The sequence below is a fragment of the Amia ocellicauda genome, chromosome 7 (genome assembly GCF_036373705.1).
Source record: "Amia ocellicauda isolate fAmiCal2 chromosome 7, fAmiCal2.hap1, whole genome shotgun sequence".
In the NCBI taxonomy this organism is placed as follows: Eukaryota; Metazoa; Chordata; class Actinopteri; order Amiiformes; family Amiidae; genus Amia; species Amia ocellicauda.
This window is the reverse complement of record NC_089856.1, coordinates 19,660,206-19,680,635: the sequence shown is the minus strand read 5'-3', so window position 1 is coordinate 19,680,635 and position 20,430 is coordinate 19,660,206. Positions and strand designations below refer to the sequence as shown.

Sequence of the window (20,430 nt, the reverse complement as noted above, 5' to 3'; positions counted from 1 at the left end):
CAGATCCTTACGCTTGCCCATTTTTCCTGCTTCTAACACATCAGCTCTGAGGACAAAATGTTCACTTGCTGCCTAATATATCCCACCCACTGACAGGTGCCATGATAAAGAGATTACCAGTGATATTCACTTCACCTGTCAGTGGTCATAATGTTATGGCTGATCGGTGTAGGTTACCATAAGTTACGATTTCACTGAGAGAGAAGAGCACAAAGTTGTGACCCCCTGTGTTGCATCGTTAACAACAATGGTTGTTTCGGGGCATGTTATTTTAAAATACTATACGCTTTTTGCGTTTGTCCACACAGACTAACACAAACAGCAGAAGCGGCATGTGGTCGCGTTCTTTCTGCAGTTTTGCGCAGATCTGCAGAATTCCACTGATCCCATTGGTGGAGAAGCGCAGATCTGCGCTACACAGACGTGACTTGTACATGTGCACGTACGTGTTTGTTGACCTTTTCTATGTGTGGATCACGCGTCGCCACGACAAGGAAGTCAGATCAGTCATGTAGTGTGTATTCTCCTGTACTTAAGCGAACGTGTAGTGTGCGCTCCTTCACGACGCAAAAGACACAAATTTGGTGCAAAATAGTCATGTAGTGTGAGCTGCCCACTATTCACAAAAATCGGGTCGGATTGTAGAAACCATGTAGCGTGACCCCGGCATTAAAGGTTTTGGTGAGCAGAGTATTCATGGTCAAGTTGGCACATTGTTGGTTTATGGTTGGCAAGTGGTCGGCTGTCACGCTAACTATGGACCAACGTTAGCCCAACAGTTTACTAGACAGCAAACAAAGTTGGCCCAACGTTGGTTTATGGTTGGCTTGTTTAGCAAGCATGTGCCAACGTTGGCCCAACAATTTGCATCTCAAGTAAAATAAAATAAAAAAATTAAGGTCTGTGGAGAGAGAGAGAAAATAAGTTATTGTGCTACCCCTTATTTCTTAAAGCTGACTTACGTGATGTACCCATTAAATCTGTATTACTGGGGGTCAGTATTGTTGATGAAGAATAAAAAATTTTTTTAAAAAAAATGATGTTTTCGATTGTTCTGATTGGATGTTTACTATAAACATGAGCGCGAGCTTGGGGTGAGGAGTTTGCTGAAGATGCTGGCGCGGTAACCTGAGGTAAAGATTGTCGAGTTTAGTTTGCTTGTTCGTTTTTACACGCATGAAATTGTGTGTAACTCTTAATCTGTAAACAATGAAAGTTCAAGAACATAGCCATACATACAAATATGTAATGGCATTTGACACAAGTCTGGTGTGTGTGGGTGTAGCCGATGCAGGTAGGAGCTCCCCGCCCGGGATTCGAGCTGCCCCGCAGCGGCTACTGCGGTGCCGTGTTGAGCCTCTACGCAACAAGACCGGCTCTCCCACCGCGGGAGGCTCAGCACTGCACTACTTTCACTGAGGGCTGACGTCACTTTGCAATGTGCTCATTATAACCCGAACGAGCCCCGTTATATAAGCATGGGTAATGAACAAAGAACTGAATTAACATAACTCTGTTTAACAGGGTTTTACTTAAACAGGAACATGGTATTTGTGTATAATCCACGTCTCTTGCTACAGCCCAGTTTTCCACTATTTCGCTATCCCCTTCGTCGGCTCCCAGAACCACACTCTTCCCACCCCACGACCGCATTTCTCCAACATCCCCCCCCCTCCCCACCCACACTCGGACTGCTCTTTGATGGAACCTGCGGTCGCCCCCCTGGGTAAAAGTCCAGGGCCCTTTTTTGGTCCGTCCGCTCCTGTACATAACATAATAACTATATATACAATTCAAATAAATCGCAGTCAATGGAAAATCAATGGAAAATGAACAGTAAAAAGTTAAAAAAGTTGATTAGAAAACCAGAACATTTAGTGTAACATGTTAAAGATGAATATTTGGTGAATAACATTTTAAAATATCCCTTTTTAATTATTTTTTACAGAAATCCTGATAATGTTTCACATTGTTGAGTTCCTTGAATCACAGGAGGTTGACATGGTGCCAGTCTCTTGGATGGTGAATGGAGAAACATGTAAATGGCCAAATTTCAATGTGGAGAAACTTAAAAAGGCAGTAATGAAAGGCATCAGAAGAGAGGAAGAGTGGGCCCAATATGAAGTTCACATTCTGTATACAACTGGTAAATTTACATTTATTTATCATAAAATACATGAGAATGGCGATGCATTTGACAAACATATTTCTACTATTTGTAAAGATACCCACCATCAAGTATTGAGTAGCTGGCCTGTGGTCATTTGCAATTGCATAATTTCTCATTTATAGATTTGTTTAATTAAAGTCCAAATTTAATATTTTACAATTTGATGAACACATGATCAACACTTAAGGCTCATTTACATGAATGACAATAACAATTACAATTTTAATGTACATAGTGCTGTGCTTATTGTTTTTAAAAGATCTATAATCACTTCCACATTAATTTAATTGAGCAAACTCAGTAGTAATTGTCAATGTGAAGGTATGGCAAAGTTGGTCTAGGTCAGGGGTCTCAAACTCAATCCCTGGAGGGCCATGTGTATGCTTTTTTTTTTTTCTCCTCAATGTCCTCAATAATTTAAATGGTCCAATTGTTTAATTAGCTCAATACATTTAAACATCTATAAAGGCCCCAGTATATTTTATAAGCAACTCTACCTTGAATCAAACGCACTTTTAGACCATCAATTCTAAAATACCTCACAAATGCCTTTTTTTAATAATATGTTAAATTAAATAGACAAATTCAATAATTAGGGACTCAGGTGGAATGAAAACCAGCATATACAGGGCCCTCCAGGGATTAAGTTTGAGGCCCCTGGTCTAGAACATAGCAACTACTAATCAATTGCTGTACTTAAAGTGATTAATTCCAATGTCACCATCATTTCTTGTCAGTATTGCTTTCATACAATTCAAATCACAATTCCTTGCAAAATGAAACGGCATTTACAGTAAATTAACTACAAAAATTAACTCCACAGAACACTATGAAAAAGCCAGAAAAAAAACTTCCTCCAGCAAGTGACATATGATATACACATGACTGATGTCCCACCAGATGTTGAAGACCAGCCCAGGTGAAAAAGAAAGCAAGTTTCTCTGATGTTTGTCTTTTAAAGTTTATTTGTTTTAATGTTTAGTTTTGTTTAAAAAAATGCTTCTACTAACAATGCAGTGCTAATTATGTATTTTTTCCATATATATAGTTTAATGTGTGAAGTCGTCCTGGTAACTAAACACTGGATTTTAGAGCAAACCTTTTGTTTATTTTTGAGCATGAATTAATTGAATAGTTTATATTGTAGTTGAGACTGCGTGAGATTACCCTCATTGTATATTAAATAATATATACTATAATATATAATTGTAATATTTCAGGGTGCATAAATGCTGGTCTTCTAGTGAAGATGAAGTGATCCCACCCAAAAAATTACCTCCATCATGTTCAAACCAACGCACTTCTTACTCCCCATCATTGCCACCATCATCCCCATCACTCCCATCATCGTTATTGCCCAAAAAGTTGGTATGTTACATAGAAGGTATACAAAATGTTTCCTTATCATTTAAAGGATAATCTACAGTTAGGCCCTAATTTACACTCATCAGAAAGTACATTTAAATTTACTTTTCTTCATTTATTTTTTACTTTAACTTATATTTAGCATGCTAATATTAAAATGAAACTGTAAATGTACTGCTGCTATTTCTGTCTTTATAACAGAAAATGCAAGTGTTTCCTTCATCTGAAAGAGTAAATAAAGATTAACGTTTTTAAATTGCATATATATATGCAAAACATGACCTACCTGTTTTATTGTTAGGTTACCATCCTCAACATCTAGGGCTCACCGATTTGAAGTTTCTCAAAAATCATCATCTCACAATATCAGGATTTCCAACTCATCTGTGCCTTCAGGTACTTCAAAGTTTCATAGAGGGATATATTTGTGCAACAATACAGAAAATACGGAAGAATTCACAAGGCACTGCTACTTTTTAAGTAAGCAGTGCATGCAAAGATATACACTACCGGTCAAAAGTTTTAGAAACCCCCAATTTTTTCAGTTTTTATTTAAATGTAGCAGTTCAAGTCCAGTGAATAACCTGAAATGGTACAAAGGTAAGCGGTAAACTGCCAGGTCAAAAAAAGTTTAGGTTACCAAAACCAGAAAAATAATGTACATTTCAGAGTTATATACTGTGTTACTACACCCTCTTAAGCATTATTTGGCAGTGTTACGCACAGCTCCTGTGCATAGAAGTTACACTATATTCCTACAATGCGCACATCATTTGAAAGCTTATTCTCTTGGCTACCAGCACATTTCATTCTCAAACACATCCGATTTACAGTTTCCGTGTCGCCCGCCATCATTCAGAGCCCGGGAGCTCTCTATGGGTGTATGTTGCTTCTACCAAAACATGGATGTTCTTGTTTTGATCAGTAGACTGTCTGGTTCCAGAATATGTCATAATTGTCAATATTTTATGAGATTTTGTATTCCTACTCAGACCTAGTATCCCCCCACCCCCCCATTTCAGAATGCGGTGTGGGGGGGGATGGGGGGGATAAAAACCTCTCGGCTTTCAAGGGATACCAAACATTTGGGAAACAACACAACCGTGAAGAGTACACATGGGATTAAAGAGAAACACATGGATTTGGTGCCCTTTTAAGGGTACCAGAGAGGTTTGTCAGCTTAAGGGTAACATTTTGTTAAACAAAATGATTCCATGATTCCTTTTTTATCTCAAATAGTTTTTTTGTTCTATGCTTTAATTTCATAGTACATTGAGATGTGTACATTTCAATAAAACCTTAAAAATGTAGGTGTTCAAAATTTTTTGACCTGTAGTGTACCTTTTTATAAGAATTTACAATTTAAATTTTAAACTGATTTGTATTTTATAGGTACTATGGCATATTTGGTTGCACTGCTGGTGGAAATTAAGTCCCAGGTGCAACAAAACTCCAAAATGCTTCAGGATCTGCAAAGGAGGCTATGTACAAGAGATGACATTGAAAATACTAGAACCCTACCAGAAGACATCAAATTCCCACTGAGCTCCATGGAGGATATTAATAATCTTGAAAATTTGCTTTTGCAGAAGTCAATTGAAACCAGTGTGGTAAGCGATTCTAATCAAGATTCCAAAAATAATTTGTTGGTAAAATTACTATTGGGCTTCCAAATAAAATTGTCAGGAAAAACCTTTTTTGTTGACACTATTATTTATTTGTATGTATTGCCGTTGTTAATATTATTTATATCTCTCTAGATAACCTTAAAAAGTCAATACAATTAACACCATTCCATGAAAACCCTTGAAACTGCAGATAGAGGTAGAGGCCTATGGCATTTGAATTTGTAGTTCTAGCAATTAATGAATAATCTACATTTACATATCATTATAGATCATGGCCACAACCTCCTCAAAGTAAGTTTAGTAAAGTATGATTGTTGGTTTGCCAGCCCCTTTGTTTTCTTTAGAATTAAAATTTAAATATAATGTTTTATTAGTACTATGAGTAATTTATAAATTACAGGGTGTCCAGATCCCTGTGCTAATTAACAAAGCCCCTTCAACAGGTTAATAAAGATGTCTCCGTAGCTGCCAGAGTGAGTCCCCATGTTGTTTATATATTTACCATAGCAAATTGTACTTATTATAATTTCCTATATAGTACCCTGTGCAGTTTTCAAATATAAAATGTGTATAAGCCGTTATAAAAGTGTTCAATGATGGTGTTGCCATTTTGAATTCATTATAACAACAGGTAAGTTCTACATATGGATACATTTCCTAACCCTCTTACTTCCCAGGGAATTAAGCACAGCTCAGGTTTAATGCCATTAAGCAAACAGGCAATTAGATAGCTAACAATCACAATTTACAAAAGTTGACTAAACCGCTGTTTTAAACTCAGTTTTTCGAACAGAACTTAAGGAAACATGAATGGAAAATATTCCCTATTTCAGACCGATACCAGAAAGTTCCTTTTTACACAGTTATTAACACAGAATTACCAAAATTAGCACTAATAGTTGATGTTAGCTCGGGTATGGTAGTGCAAGATTAAGTGCTGGCCAGGGTCTGTGAAACCACTCATTAATGTATAGGAAAGTGACTTTTTAATGGCCCATTCTCACCATTCACTTTATGTTCTTAAATGTCCTAATTGTGAAATTTGATAAACATCAAAGATCCATCCCTGCTAACATACAATGTTGCCACAACATTGTAGCAACATTGTGTGTTAACTGGGTATCACTGCAGTGTATTTCAAGATGAATAAGTAGATATTGATATACGTTTCTTGTTTAGGTTTGCCATCTTGCTCTCAAAGGAGGATCAAACACTTTGGAAATCTGCAGAAGAATAATGAGGGCCAGTCTCACCATTAGTTTGGCAATTCAATTTAATTGGTTAGGCAAAGGATCCAAACGTGCCTTTTCAAAGCTGAAGTTTTCTGCAGTCATAGCAAGTGAGTAGTAACAGTTTTTTTACCTGTGGTAAAATTAACACTATACAACTATATATGGGTCTTCCTGAGCAATTGTCAGGCAGAAACTGAACTTACACTCATCATAGGACAGACATGGGCCTGTTATCTTTCTCTCCTGTCTGCTCTGCATAAAAGGGCCTGTAGTTTGTATCTTCTCCAAGACTGTTCTTGAGATCGCCTCTTGAACCTCTTCCTTGCAGCGGTTTGTAATAAAAACATTTTGATTGGAGGTGCATCTCTCTCTGGATTTCTGCGACTCTTTACACACACGCACACACATATATATAACTAATTAAAAAGTAAATGAATGATACAATGTATTAACTTTACTTATTCTGAGGTCAATCCCTCAGTAACTGCAGGGAAGTAAAACAGTTTTCACTGCTTGTGTAATTTGTTGTTATTTTAATAGTGATTTGATATTTTCATTACAAATAGTTTTAATTTGTACATACTAAAAGTTAAGTACAATTAAATTCTGGGAATACAAAGGATACAATTGTTACACAAAATGTTATTTATTCAACATTAAAAAGTGATTATTAACCTTATTTATTTCAGAGGCTGTAAGAAACCCTACTACATCACAAGCAAGTGGAAAAAAACATCAGAGAGTGGCTGAAGTATGCCGGTGACAGAGATGGAGGCAGAAAACGACGAATGCTCTCTATTCAGGAGGGAAATCAAATTGAAGTTCCAGTGGAAACGCCATCTTAAGGAGAAGTGGAACTTCATGGTCATGGTCGGGGACATTTTCTGACCAAGCATATGTGTATGCATTTAATGAAAAAGGGAATCTGTTGCCAAACTTTCACTGCAAAAGTACTGTAAAAGACCACTTTATTTACAAAGTTTATTACTTAAACAATGTGTTTCAACAAGGTAGGCCTACTTATGTTCTCTCCCCACATATCTTTTATCATTTTTTGTTTTATGTTTTGTGTTTGTTTATCTTCAACTGATTGTACTTCTTTCTCTGTTTTAATAGTGTATTCGATTTTTTGAAACATTTAAAAAGTAGCATGTTACTGCAGCCATTATTGTATTGCATTGGTGTTGTTGTTGAACACGTCGATATTATTGTTCAGAATAATAGATAAATGCATATATTAATTAAAGATTTGCATTTTTTATGACTTAATATGAAATAATATTGTACTAATAGCAAACTACCTGTTTTTGTTTTTTGTTTTTTGTTTTTAATTATTTCACTAACCAGTCAACAAAATGGTTATTTTTTTGGGAATACCTCTTTATGTTACTTTCATAAAGGCTACATAACTTGCCATAATATAATTTTTAAAGCTTTATAACAACTTCTCCAAGTGACATAACAGGTGTGTAAGTATTTGTAATGTTGCACTGATTCAGGGGAAAGGCCAGAAGGAAAGGAGACTGATGAATACTTACACACCTGTTACGTATATTGGGGAAGTTTTTATAGAGCTTTATGAATGCTATGATGACATGTAGCTTTTGTGAAGGTGCTAGTCAGGCTACATAGAGGAGCTTTCAAATATGGCGTTACCAACAAAACAAAATATGCACTGAATAAAATAGCATTACATAAAACAATGTATGAACTGTGAAATTAATATCTGACTATGTGTTCCTAATATCAGTGCCTAAAATAAAAGTGTAATTGGTCATTATTTTTAAATGTGCTTGGTATGGGTTATTCTATTTTTTTTTTTATAATATTCATTTTCTTGCTGGACCCAGCTTTTTAAAATGGGAATTATGACCAAATACCAAGTTTGGGCCAATATTGGCCCGATGAGCAAAATGACGTTGGCCCACCGTCAGTTATCTACTGCCACCTGGAGTCCAACGTTGGCCCAACCTAAAATTGCTGTCTGGGAAGCCCGTTACAATCTCAATAAACCAACTACACTTATTTGATTTAAATATCAATTGAATTACATTAGTAATACCATCAATACCTCTAATATCATAATATAGTAGTAAACACTTGTTTCATTTTGTGTACTTTAAAACACAACCTAACCATTTAAGTAGCTTTAGATTGCTGCTGCTCTTCAATTTGCCTTTACCTTCTCAAGCTTATTTAGTTGCATACCTGGTGTTTCATATAGTTATCACGTTGATTTCTGATGTGTGCGTTATATATACTTTGCTTTTCCAGTTGTAAATATATCAATAAGGAGCAAATAGCTCTAATTCATTTTTACTACTGTGCCTGACCCAGTATGTCCGTTTTTTCGGGTTTAACTCACACAGTACATGTCTTATGTTCACCCTTTCAACTCTACTTTGTAGAACCAGCAATTCTGCACAGTTGAGTATAACATGCCCCCCCCCCCCCCCCCCGTGTTGCATCGTTAACATGATATATACAGGAAGTCACCCACTCGTTGTGATCTCAGATTTAAATTACTTTTAATGTGAAAGCAATAACCCACCACAACAGATTCAGCAACGTCATTGCTGTTGTACCACTGTTCATTTTAATGTATTTACTTGAATACCTTGCATTACTGTGTGTTGAGAATCACATTTAAGAACATTTTTTACTTTCACTTTCGGTTTCTCGCTCGCTTTCCTTCACGGTTTCTCTACAGCTGAAAACACCCTCACTACAAACACATCTCAGATTACATGATTTGTATTTGCAGGCAGAAGCGTCTCCGTTTAAAACAATAGTTTCCACTCTAACACTGCGGCAAGTGAGTGATAGTGTTTTGTTGTTACGATGTACATGCCAAAGATGGCGGCTTCATAATTGTTTCTCTGTCCTGTTTGTGGTATATGCTGCTACCAGTGGTGACAGTGTGTCATTGCAGGCTTAAAATTTAACAACATTTATAGTAAGTCTAAATCTTTTGTTCATTACTGCCATATTTTTTTTATGTCAGAACCTTTCTTTAAGAATATGTATAGAACACAGTCCAAAGATACTGTATACCAAAGCACACATCAGCCAGTTTAAGTGTTTATGAGAAAACGAGGCTGAAGTTTTTCAGCATAATCCAAGATGGTTGCCATACCGTGTGACTTAGGGAAATAGCCAAATCAAGTATTAACATTAGCAGAGTATGTACTATAAGTCTCATATCTCAACTCTACCATTCCTGAGAAAACGATGTTTGAAAACTGACATTTTTTGTTTGAACTACAATCAAGATGGCTGCCAAACCATGTTACATGATGCCGCCATTTTGTGGTAGAGTGACCATGCCATAGACTCCTACATCCATGCCAAGTTTGGTGACTTTTTAGACATTGGTTCAAAAGTTATAGGCATTTGAACATATTCTGGTGGAAGAGAAGAAAAAATAAGTATAATAATAATAATAATAATAATAATAATAGACCAGTGACCACCACATTGCTTATGGGATCAATCCTGTCAAGTAACAATCAGTCCAATACATTCTAACATAGTTCCATACTGCACCATATGCATTCATTTTCAAATTGACAATGTCTGAAATTTGATTGGCTCATGGTGGCCATCTTGTTTTCTCAATCAACTTGCCTTGAACAAATCTGATAGAGGAGCTAGCCAAGGTCACGTGTAGAAAATTTTGTATCAATTGGACCAACCATTTCGGAGAAGAAGATCTTTGAAGATTCTTGGCCAATCCAATATGGCTGCCAAACTATGTGACTCATCGAATTGTCTTGAACAAAGCTGAATATAGGCTATAACATAACTTCACACATCTGTCCCGTCTGCGGTTTCGGAGAAGAAGATTTTTGTAAATTTTCCAAAATGTGTCACTTAAGCCACTATGGCCACCAGACCATGTGACATATGGCCTCCATATTGCATATGGCATAGCACTACATAGCCATCTATCACTGTATGAAGTTTCATGAGTTTTCATCCAGCGGTTTAGTTTTTATAGGCTTTTCAAAAAAACGGCGGAAAAATAAGAAAGATAATAACTAGAAGTTGCAGGCAACTTTTGAGGCTTCCAGGTGCTTGCAGTCAAGAAATGTATGGTTTCAGACTCATACAAATATTAATCAGATGAAGACACATGTTGACAACAGTTTTTGCTTAAAGGTTTTGGTATTCATGGTCAAGTTCCCCCTCTTGTGGTCAAATATTTTAAGGAACAAGCCAGTTAAAAACTCAATAAACCAACTACTTATTTGATTGAAATATATCAATTTAATTACATTAGTAATACCATCAATACCTCTAATATCATAATATAGTAGTAAACACTTGATTCTCCAAGTTTCATTTTATGTACTTTAAAACACAATCTAACCATTTAAGTAGCTTTAGATTGCTGCTGCTCTTCAAATTGCATTAACCTTCTCAAGCTTATTTAGTTGCATACCTGGTGTTTCATATAGTTATCACGTTGATTTCTCATGTGTGCGTTATGTGTATGTACAGCTGGAAAAGCAAAGTAGATCACTAAGAAGCAAATAGCTCCAATTCGTTTTTACTATTGCGCCTGACCCAGTATGTCCGATTTTTCGGGGTTAGCTCGCACAGTACATGTCTTATGTTCACTCTTTCCATTCCACTTTGTAGAGCCAGCGATTCTGCACAGTTTGGTATATAACATGTTACCATTATTTACGATTTCACTTAGAGAGAAGAGGACAAAGTCGTGCCCCCACACCGTGTTGCATCGTTAACACTATATAAACAGAAAGTAATGCACTCGTTGTGATCTCAGTTTGAAATGACTTTCAATTGACAACAATGACCCACCGCTACAGATTCAGCAATGTCATTGCTCTTGTACCACTGTTCATATTCATGCATTTATTTTAATAACTTATGTAACACCACTTCCACGCCTAACAGTGTAGAAATACATGACCCTAATCGAATCGATACACTGTGTAGGGGCCCCGAGTTCTATTGTAAATGTTGCTATTATTTCAAGCTTTTATGATTTCCCTGTCTGATAGACTCTTAACTTACTTAGCTTACGCTATATAATACCTCCACCAAATAACTTCGTAACTGTTCACTTTTCCCCAAAAACATTCATACACACACAGTTACATTAATTAAATGGGTTTACTGTTAACACCTCAAAATAATAAAGGCTTTAAGATTCAGAAGGAATTAGAAAATAAACAGTGGCAAAAGAATAAGAATAATGGAAATTTAAATTAGTTATTGTTATCTTTTGTAACAAACAATAGACAATGTGATATCGATTAACAACAATATTCAATTTTACATAGTGGGCCCCACAACAACTTAGCTGCTACACCTGTAGGAAAATAATAAAATTAAAATAACAAGTTGCAAGCCTGTATCGTTGCTTGTGTTCGTTGTGGCAGAAACAAATCCCCCTTCGCTTATTCAAACAATTTCCAATGTAAACGTTGTTTTATAAACGATTGGTGTGTATACAACACAGTACTCACGCACAGCGAGTCCGCCCTCTCAATCTTTCACGTAGCGCTGATATGAGCCTCAGGAAACACAGGCATGGCCGTCTGCAGGTCCTCTTCTCCCACGGCACCAGAGGAACTCATCGCTCTGAGCGCTATCTGGTTGTCAGCTATGTTTTATTTTTTAAAACCTTAGCCTATATGTTTTACATATCTCGTTTGGATATAAACCATACAGTTTTTTCCTATTTCCTTAACTTTCTATTTTAACACACAACTTGCCTTTCCGATCTCTCTCTTCACACTCGCCCTTGCGCCATCCTTGCTCCTCGTTTTCCTCAGCAAGTCCCACCCACAACTCCACTACTCGCTATCTGATTGGCTTATGGTTCCATCTAACCAATAGCGTTCTACCATTCTGTTACCTCCCCGCTAAGCTGTACCCTGAGTGCTGTACATACAAACTATGCTGAATATTGATTCTTATAACTTTATTTAAACAAAATGTAGACTGGTTACACTTGTATATTCGTGTTTTGTGAATCACATTTAATGGTATGTTTTAGTTTCACTTTCATTTTCTCTCGTTTTTCTTCACGGTTTCTCTACAGCTTAAACTTTCAAATTAAAGCAGTATCCCACCACTACAGATTCAGCAACGTCATTGCTGTTGTACCATTATTCATATTCATGTATTTATTTTAATAATTTGTATTATCGTGTGTTTCACTTTCGGTTTCTCTCGCTTCTCTCCACAGCTTTATAGCTGAAACAATCCCTAACTATAACAAATCTCAGTTTACACTATTTTATTTGCTTGCAGAAGTGTCTGTGTTTAAACAGATACTTTCCACTCTAATACTGTTGCAAGTGACTGATAGTTCTTCGTTTTTATGATGTACATGCCAAAGATGGGGCCTGAATCTTGTTTTCTCAGTGAAAAATGATATATGCTGTCACAAGTGGTGACAGTGTGTCATTACAGTCAGAAAATTGGACAAAATTTACTTTTTGTCTAAAACATTTGTCCATTGCTCCCAGATTTCTTCATGTAGGAACTTTTCTTATAGAATATTTGTAGAGAACAGTCCAAAGATGCTGTATACCAAAGCACACATCAGCCAGTCAAATGGTCTATGAGGAGTTGAGGCTGGAGTGTTTTCAGCATAATCAAACATTGTGGGCAAACCATGTGAGTTATCGATTTTCTAGTAAATCCAAATCAAGTATTAACATAAGCGCACTACATAGAAAAAGTTTCATAACTCTACTCTTTACCATTCCTGATAAAACGATGTTTGAAAACGGTCAATTTTTTGGACTACATTCAAGATGGCTGCCAAACCATGTGACTTTAGGCCACCATATTGCATTCGAGTGACCATACCATAGACCCCTACATTCACTCCAAGATTGGTGAGTTTTCACCAAGCGGTTCAAAAGTTATAGGCATTTGAAAATATTCTGGCGGAAGAAAAAAAAAATAATAATAATAAATAATAATAATAATAATAATAATAATAATAATAATAATAATAATAATAAAAATCCTTACAACAACAATAGGCTTCCAGGCATCCTGGACCTGGAAGCCTAATAATAATAATAATAAAAATCCTTACAACAACAATAGGCTTTCAGGCATCCTGGACCTGGAAGCCTAATAATCCTAACAATTACAATAGGGTTCCAGCAACTTCGTTGCTTGACCCCCTAATAATCCGAACAATTACAAAAGGTGGTCCATCTGCTTCGTTGCTTGGCCCCCTAATAATAATAAATGAATTAATGATATCACCTGGAACTGAAGGAACTGTTTTATGGCTTTATTTAAGATTAGATTTTACTTGCTGTAAGAAATGACTGCTGTAATTAAATTCAGTTCCTTACACCAAGAAAGCACAACTTGTGTGAGCTTATCGAAATAGATATGTTTTTCTTGTTACAAGAAAATTCTTCTTCTGGTAAGAATCTCAATAGATCTCCTTTGGTAAAATGCTCACGCCAAGTTTTTTCTTGTGCTGTTGGAATAACTAAGCATTTTTTCTTGTTACAAGAAAATTCTTCTTCTGGTAAGAATCTCAATATATCACTTTTGGTAGTGAGGACCCTACTAAAGACTGTGGGTGGCCAGAGCCCCCACTGGGAATCAAGACACCATCTCTCAGGAACACCTCTGAGCTCAATCTGTCACTCCAGTAGAGTGACAAAATGGTACAAGATACAATAGTTCTCAATCCCTTTTCCAGTTCTGTCTCTTAGATTTTTACGCAATGCTGCACAAGTGCATTTTATTAAATGACCATCAGATTATTTAACTAAACTGAAAAACGTAAGTAGAACTGCATCTGAACTGCATTTTATAGACTTGAAAGGCATAGGCTCAATATAGGAACTTAGACCATAGTACTGTAGGTCACCTATTTCTTTTCACTTTGCCAGTTTTTCAGACAAACATTTTCAGAAGATAGTGCTATTCTCTTATTACTATCGCAGTAGAAAGATATTAAAATTGACCTTCAAAGAGATTACATTTCAGATTGTTAATGTCCGTAGAACCATCCGAAAGTATTTTAAAATGGAAACAGCCATTCGTGAATCCACCTTCTTCTCCATCATGATCACACCTGTTGTTCAACTACTAGTGCATACTATACTATATATATATATATATATATATATATATATATATATATATATATATGTAGAACAATTATCTGGTCAAGGAAGGATGGACAGCAGCTCGCGTCTAAAAACAGTCCACATTTACCAATGTCTCAAAAATTATTTATTAGAGAAAAAATGAAAATCATAGCAATTAGCAATTAGTTGAAAAGGAAAGTTTTGAGTGATGAAAAGAAGAGATCAATTCTGGCTTTACTGGCAGAGGGATACAGTGAGCATCAAGTTGCTTCCTTCCTTCAAATTTCAAAGACAGCAGTTCATAAGAACAAGGTCAAGCAGCAGACATTGGGGACAACAAAGCTACAGACCGGCAGAGGGCGAAAACAACTCTCCACTGACCGGAATGACCGCCAACAAATTCAAATGTCACTCAACATCCATAGGATGACATCAAGTGACCTACAAAAAGAATGGCAAATGGCAGGTGGGGTGAAGTGCATGGCGAAGATGGTTCGAAACAGGCTCTTAGGGGCAGGGCTGAAGTCGTGCAAAGCTAGAAAAAAGCCCTTCAACAATGAGAAGCAAACGAGCCAGGCTGAGGTGTGCAAAAGACAATAAGGATTGAACAGTAGATGACTAGAGTAATGAGTCCTGTCCGATGAGTCCAATTTTCATCTTTGCCCAACACATGGTCGTCTAATGGTTAGACGGAGACTTGGAGAGGCCTACAAGCCACAGTGCTTCAGCAAGGCTGGAATCGGGCAGATTTGTCTTTGTAAAGGACGCATGAATCAAGCCACATACAAGGTTGTCCTGGAAGAAAACTTGCTTCCTTCTGCTCCGACAATGTTCCCTAACTCTGAGGATTGTTTTTTCCAGCAGGACAATGCTCCATGCCACACAGCCAGGTCGATCAAGGTGTGGATGGGGGACCACCAGATCAAGACCCTGCCATGGCCAGCCCAATCTCCAGACCTGAACACCATTGAAAACCTCTGGAATGTGATCAAGAGGAAGATGAATGGTTACAAGCCATCAAACAATGCCGAGCTGCTTGAATTTTTGCACCAGGAATGGCATAAAGTCACCCAACATCAATGTGAAAGACTGGTGAAGAGCATGCCAAGATGCATGAAAGCTGTGATTGAAAATCAGGGTTATTCCACCAACTATTGATTTCTGAACTCTTCCTAAGTTAAAACATTAGTATTGTGTTGTTTAAAAACATATTTTCTTTACATTATTCAAGGTCTGACAACACTGCATTTTCTTTTGTTATTTTGACCAGTTGTCGTTTTCTGCAAATAAATGCTCTAAATGACTATATTTTTATTTGGAATTTGGGAGAAATGTTGTCAGTAGTTTATAGAATAAAACAAAAATGTTAATTTTACCTAAACACATACCTATAAATAGTAAAACCAGATCATTTTGCAGTGGTCTCTAATTTTTTTTCCGAGCTGTATATATATAGTAACACTTTGGGGGTTTTTGGGCCACTGGAAGATGGGGACTTGAACCCCAGTCTCTCTCTACATATATATAGTTGGGCTTAATAATGCCTTACATTTTTTAAATATATATATACTGTATGGCTGCTGTATTAATACTTTCTGATGATACGTTCTCCCCCCAGTCGCCACTTTGTCAGCACCTCTCCTCGAGTCACTGTCACTGCAGTCTGTTCAGGGTAAGAATTAAAAAAGAAAAACTATAGTTAATGAGTGTTCTGTCTATAGAGAAGCTGGCTGCACAGTGATCCTAATAAGTGTTTAGCAGTGTAATTAGATTATTTATATCACCAGTCTGCACTAACCTGATTAATGCAAATACTGCATAGTTGCTCTACTCATCTGCCATTGCCCTGGTGATTAGTTAACGTCACACAAACACTTAATAAACTTTCTAGAGGTTATTAAATGTAAAGCCGGGTATTAGGGGGCTATGATCTGTTTGTCCATCATAATAAAACCTCTAAGATTAATGTCTTAGAGGTTTTATTATGATGGACAAACAGATCATAGCCCCATAATACCTGGCATGTCAGGAAAACAGTGTGTGTAAACATAAAACCTTCATTAAAACACTTCCAATCTGTCTGCAACACTTATACACACACTAAACAAATAATAATTTCTTTATCACTGTCAGCCAAGGGCCTATCTCTCTTTTGAAACATACACATTGGCATTCATTATAATCCACTGCAGTCCAGATGCTGTTCCAGTATAATACAGGAAAGATGTATTTCTAAGTAGAATTAACATGCTGCTCTTTCAGCCATCCCACTAGTCAGAGATTTGATTGTGGGGCCCCCTATGTCGCAGCAAAATATTTTACTATACATCTTTATGGCAGAGAAAATGTTTAGGTAAAACTAAAAGACACACACATATTTAAATAGTGCACATCACAGAATGTTTATGGTACTTTAACATACACTGTACATGTTGAAAAAACAGATTTAGTAGTAAATACAAATACTTGCTCTGGATTAATCCATACTCTGGTTACTCTGCATAACATCATGGTCCCAAGCCTATGCAATTATCCACACTGTATTTCAATGCACTGTGCACATTGAAATAACAGGAATAACTAATAAACAGTTTAGGTAAAAAACACCCACACCAAAAATACTCTGTGCTGAAAATAATATACTGTACATACACTATATTGCACAGTGCACATTAAAAAATGAAATTAAATAATACAAATTGAAATATTTAAATGTACACATTGCATTGAAATACAGTGTGGACTCTGGATAATTGTATAGGCTTTGGTCTGTTGTGACATTATGCACTTAACCAGAGTATGGATTAATCCAGAGTAAATTATTAAAACATAATACAAAGACAATATAGTCTATGTGCATGTGTATATGACTTGTATCTATAAATCAGATTTATCACTAGCACAGAGCTGTCACGGTTTCTGCCCACACTACCCCTGTCTGCCACAAGAGGTTGTCGTTGTTTGAGTTCTAGCCTGTCAATTAACATTCCACAACACCCAGTGCACTCGCTCTTTAACCTCTGCTCCCATTTGTCAAGCAACCCCTGCCTCTGTTACCTGCTTGCCTCTGCTCCACATATATAAACCATCTAGTCCCTTCTTTCAGGGCTAAGTCTTGTATTCCCTGGGTTTCATTTCTAAGCACTTCCTCATTTGTCTCTGAGCCACTGACCACTACATCACTCCTATGACCACTGTGTCCTGGATTACCCTTTGTTTTGCTTCTACGACCACCATCTCCTGGATTCCTCATATTGTCCTGTTCACCCTTGATTGATCTACTGCCTGCCTTACCAACCTCTAGTACTGGACTTTCCCTATTGCCCTGTTTGTCAGACCACGACCCTTGCCTGTTCATGGACTTGTCTTCTGCTCTGCACCTGGGTTCGTTCCCCTGGTTTCCACTTCATTAGAAGAGCACAGTGGACATCAGCTATTAGTTCAGACAAAAAGCCTAAAATTATACATCATTAACTGTAGGCTTATGGTACCAGTCCAGAAGAGGGAGGTCGTTATAGTAGGAGACTCAATTCTTAGAGGTGTAGATCACACAGTGTGTTATAGTGACAAGGAGACCCGCATGGTATCTTGCCTGCTTGGTGCTCAGGTTGCAGATCTCCCTAAACTAGTAGACGGGCTACTGGCCAAAGCCGGGGGAATCCACTGGTCATGGTCCACATTGGAACCAATGACATAGGAAAAGGTAGGACAGAGGTTCTTCAAGACAAATTTAAAGAGTTAGGAACAAAACTAAAGAGCAGAATCTCCACGGTAGTTTTCTCTGAAATACTTCCGGTACCACGTGCCAGGCCAGGGAGACAGGCAGAGATTAAAACGTTTAACACATGGTTGAAAGCTTGGTGTAGGGAAGAGGGGTTTAGGTTTATGGAGCATTGGTCTTTCTTCTGGGATAGATGGGACCTGTACAAACTGGATGGTCTACATTTAAACAGAAGGGTGGCTAATGCATTGGGAGAGCGTATGTGCAGAGAAATTGAGAATCATTTAAACTAGGGACCAGGGGGGCAGGGAGCTCTGACAATGGGAGATGTTCTTTTAAGGAAAGAAAACCAAGGGAAACTGCTAGTAGGAAAGTCCTGAAATGTTTGTATCTCAATGCCAGGAGTATAAGGAACAAGATGTTAGACCTAGAAGCCACAGTGCTGGCGTGTGACTATGATGTTGTAGGAGTGATGGAAACATGGCTTACAGAAAATGATGGGGATTAATACAAGTTGGAAGGATACACACAGTTTAGGAGAGACAGGTAAAATCGAAGAGGGGGTGGGGTAGCATTATATGTGAAAAATGACATTGAGGCAGAAGAACTCAAATTAGATCCCAGTAATGGAATAGAATCTTTGTGGGTGAAACTTTTGAAAGAGGATTAGTGGTAGGAGTATGTTACAGGCCACCCAACTCAGATATTCAGAAAGATGTTGCATTGTACAGTGTAATCAGGACTGCATGTAGCAAGGATGTGGCTGTTATAATGGAGGATTTCAATTTCCCAAACTTAGACTGGGAAAGCCCGGTTGGGACTTCAGAAGCAGAAATAGAAATGGTTGAGATGGTAAATGATTGCTTTCTAACTCAATTTGTCAGGGAACCAACCAGGCAGAGTGCATGCATTGATTTGATCTTTTCAAATGACCAAGAAAGAGTCAGAGGGACAGTAGTTGGAGAACCAATGGCAAATTGTGATCACAATATGGTTAGCTTTGAGGCATTCTTTCAAAAAACATGGTCCAAGTCTAAATCTATGGTCTACAATTTTAGAAAAGCAAACCTTGAAGGTATGAGGCAGCACTTAGAAGAGGTAGACTGGAGCACACTGGATACAGATTCAGTTGAAAATGGATGGGTATAGAATATACTACTTGAGGCTCAGGAGCAATTTGTACCAAAACTTAGCAAATTGAGGACCAAAAAACATTGGCCAAAATGGTATGCAAAAAAATATCAACAGAAAGAAAATATTGTATAGCGCATACAAAAGGGATGGAGACAAAACAAAATACATAGAATATGTTGAGCTGCAAAGATATCTTAAGAAAGGGACCAGGAAAGCAAAGAGGGAAATAGAAAGAAACATAGCTCTTGGAGCTAAAACTAATGCAAAGAGCTTTTTTCAATATTACAACAGCAAGAGGTCAATAAAGGAGGAAGTGAAACAGCTAAAGGGCAAAAATGGAAGTATCTTGGAAAATGAACAAGATGTGGCAAATGTTCTAAATGAGTATTTCACAGAGGTTTTCACAAAAGAAAAAACAGATAACATGCCACAGGTTAACAATCAGTCCAGTCACATCCTAAGAGAGATCAGGATAAATGAGGAGGAGGTACTAAAGGGACTAGCAGAATTAAAAACAAACAAATCACCTGGGCCAGATGGGATATTTCCAACAGTACTTAAAGAAATTAGGGAAATTATTTATAGGCCGCCTAACTCAAATATTCCAAATGACACTTAGAACAGGGGATGTGCCAACTGACTGGAAGACAGCAAATGTCATACCAATCCACAAGAAAGGGAACAAAACTGAGCCAGGAAATTACAGACCAATCAGTCTCACCTGCATCACTTGTAAAATGTTGGAAAAAATGATTAGACAGAAAATAGAGGAGCATCTTAATGAAAACCATATTCTTGGAGATAGTAAACATGGGTTTAGACAAGGCGGATCATGTCTTACTTATTTATTAGAATTTTTTGAACATGCAACTGCAGCTGTAGATCAGGTGAAAGCATATGATATTATATACTTAGATTTCCAAAAAGCTTTTGATAAGGTTCTACACCAAAGACTGATCCTCAAATTGGAAGTTGTAGGCATTCAGGGTAATGTAAGTAGATGGATTATGAACTGGTTGATGTATAGGAAACAGAGGGTGTTGATTAGAGGAGTTGCTTCTAACTGGAGTGA

At 37.2% G+C, this 20,430-nt stretch overlaps 1 long non-coding RNA gene across 1 annotated transcript in view; it reads right to left on the bottom strand.

Moving 5' to 3' along the window:
• The window catches only part of LOC136753036 (uncharacterized), a 34,179-nt gene extending 22,000 nt beyond the window's left edge, over window positions 1–12,179 (bottom strand). Inside the window, exon 1 of the long non-coding RNA XR_010817383.1 lies at window positions 11,894–12,179. This is a non-coding gene — a long non-coding RNA (uncharacterized LOC136753036). The remainder of the gene's footprint in view (window positions 1–11,893) is intronic.
• Window positions 12,180–20,430: the final 8,251 nt, after the last annotated feature.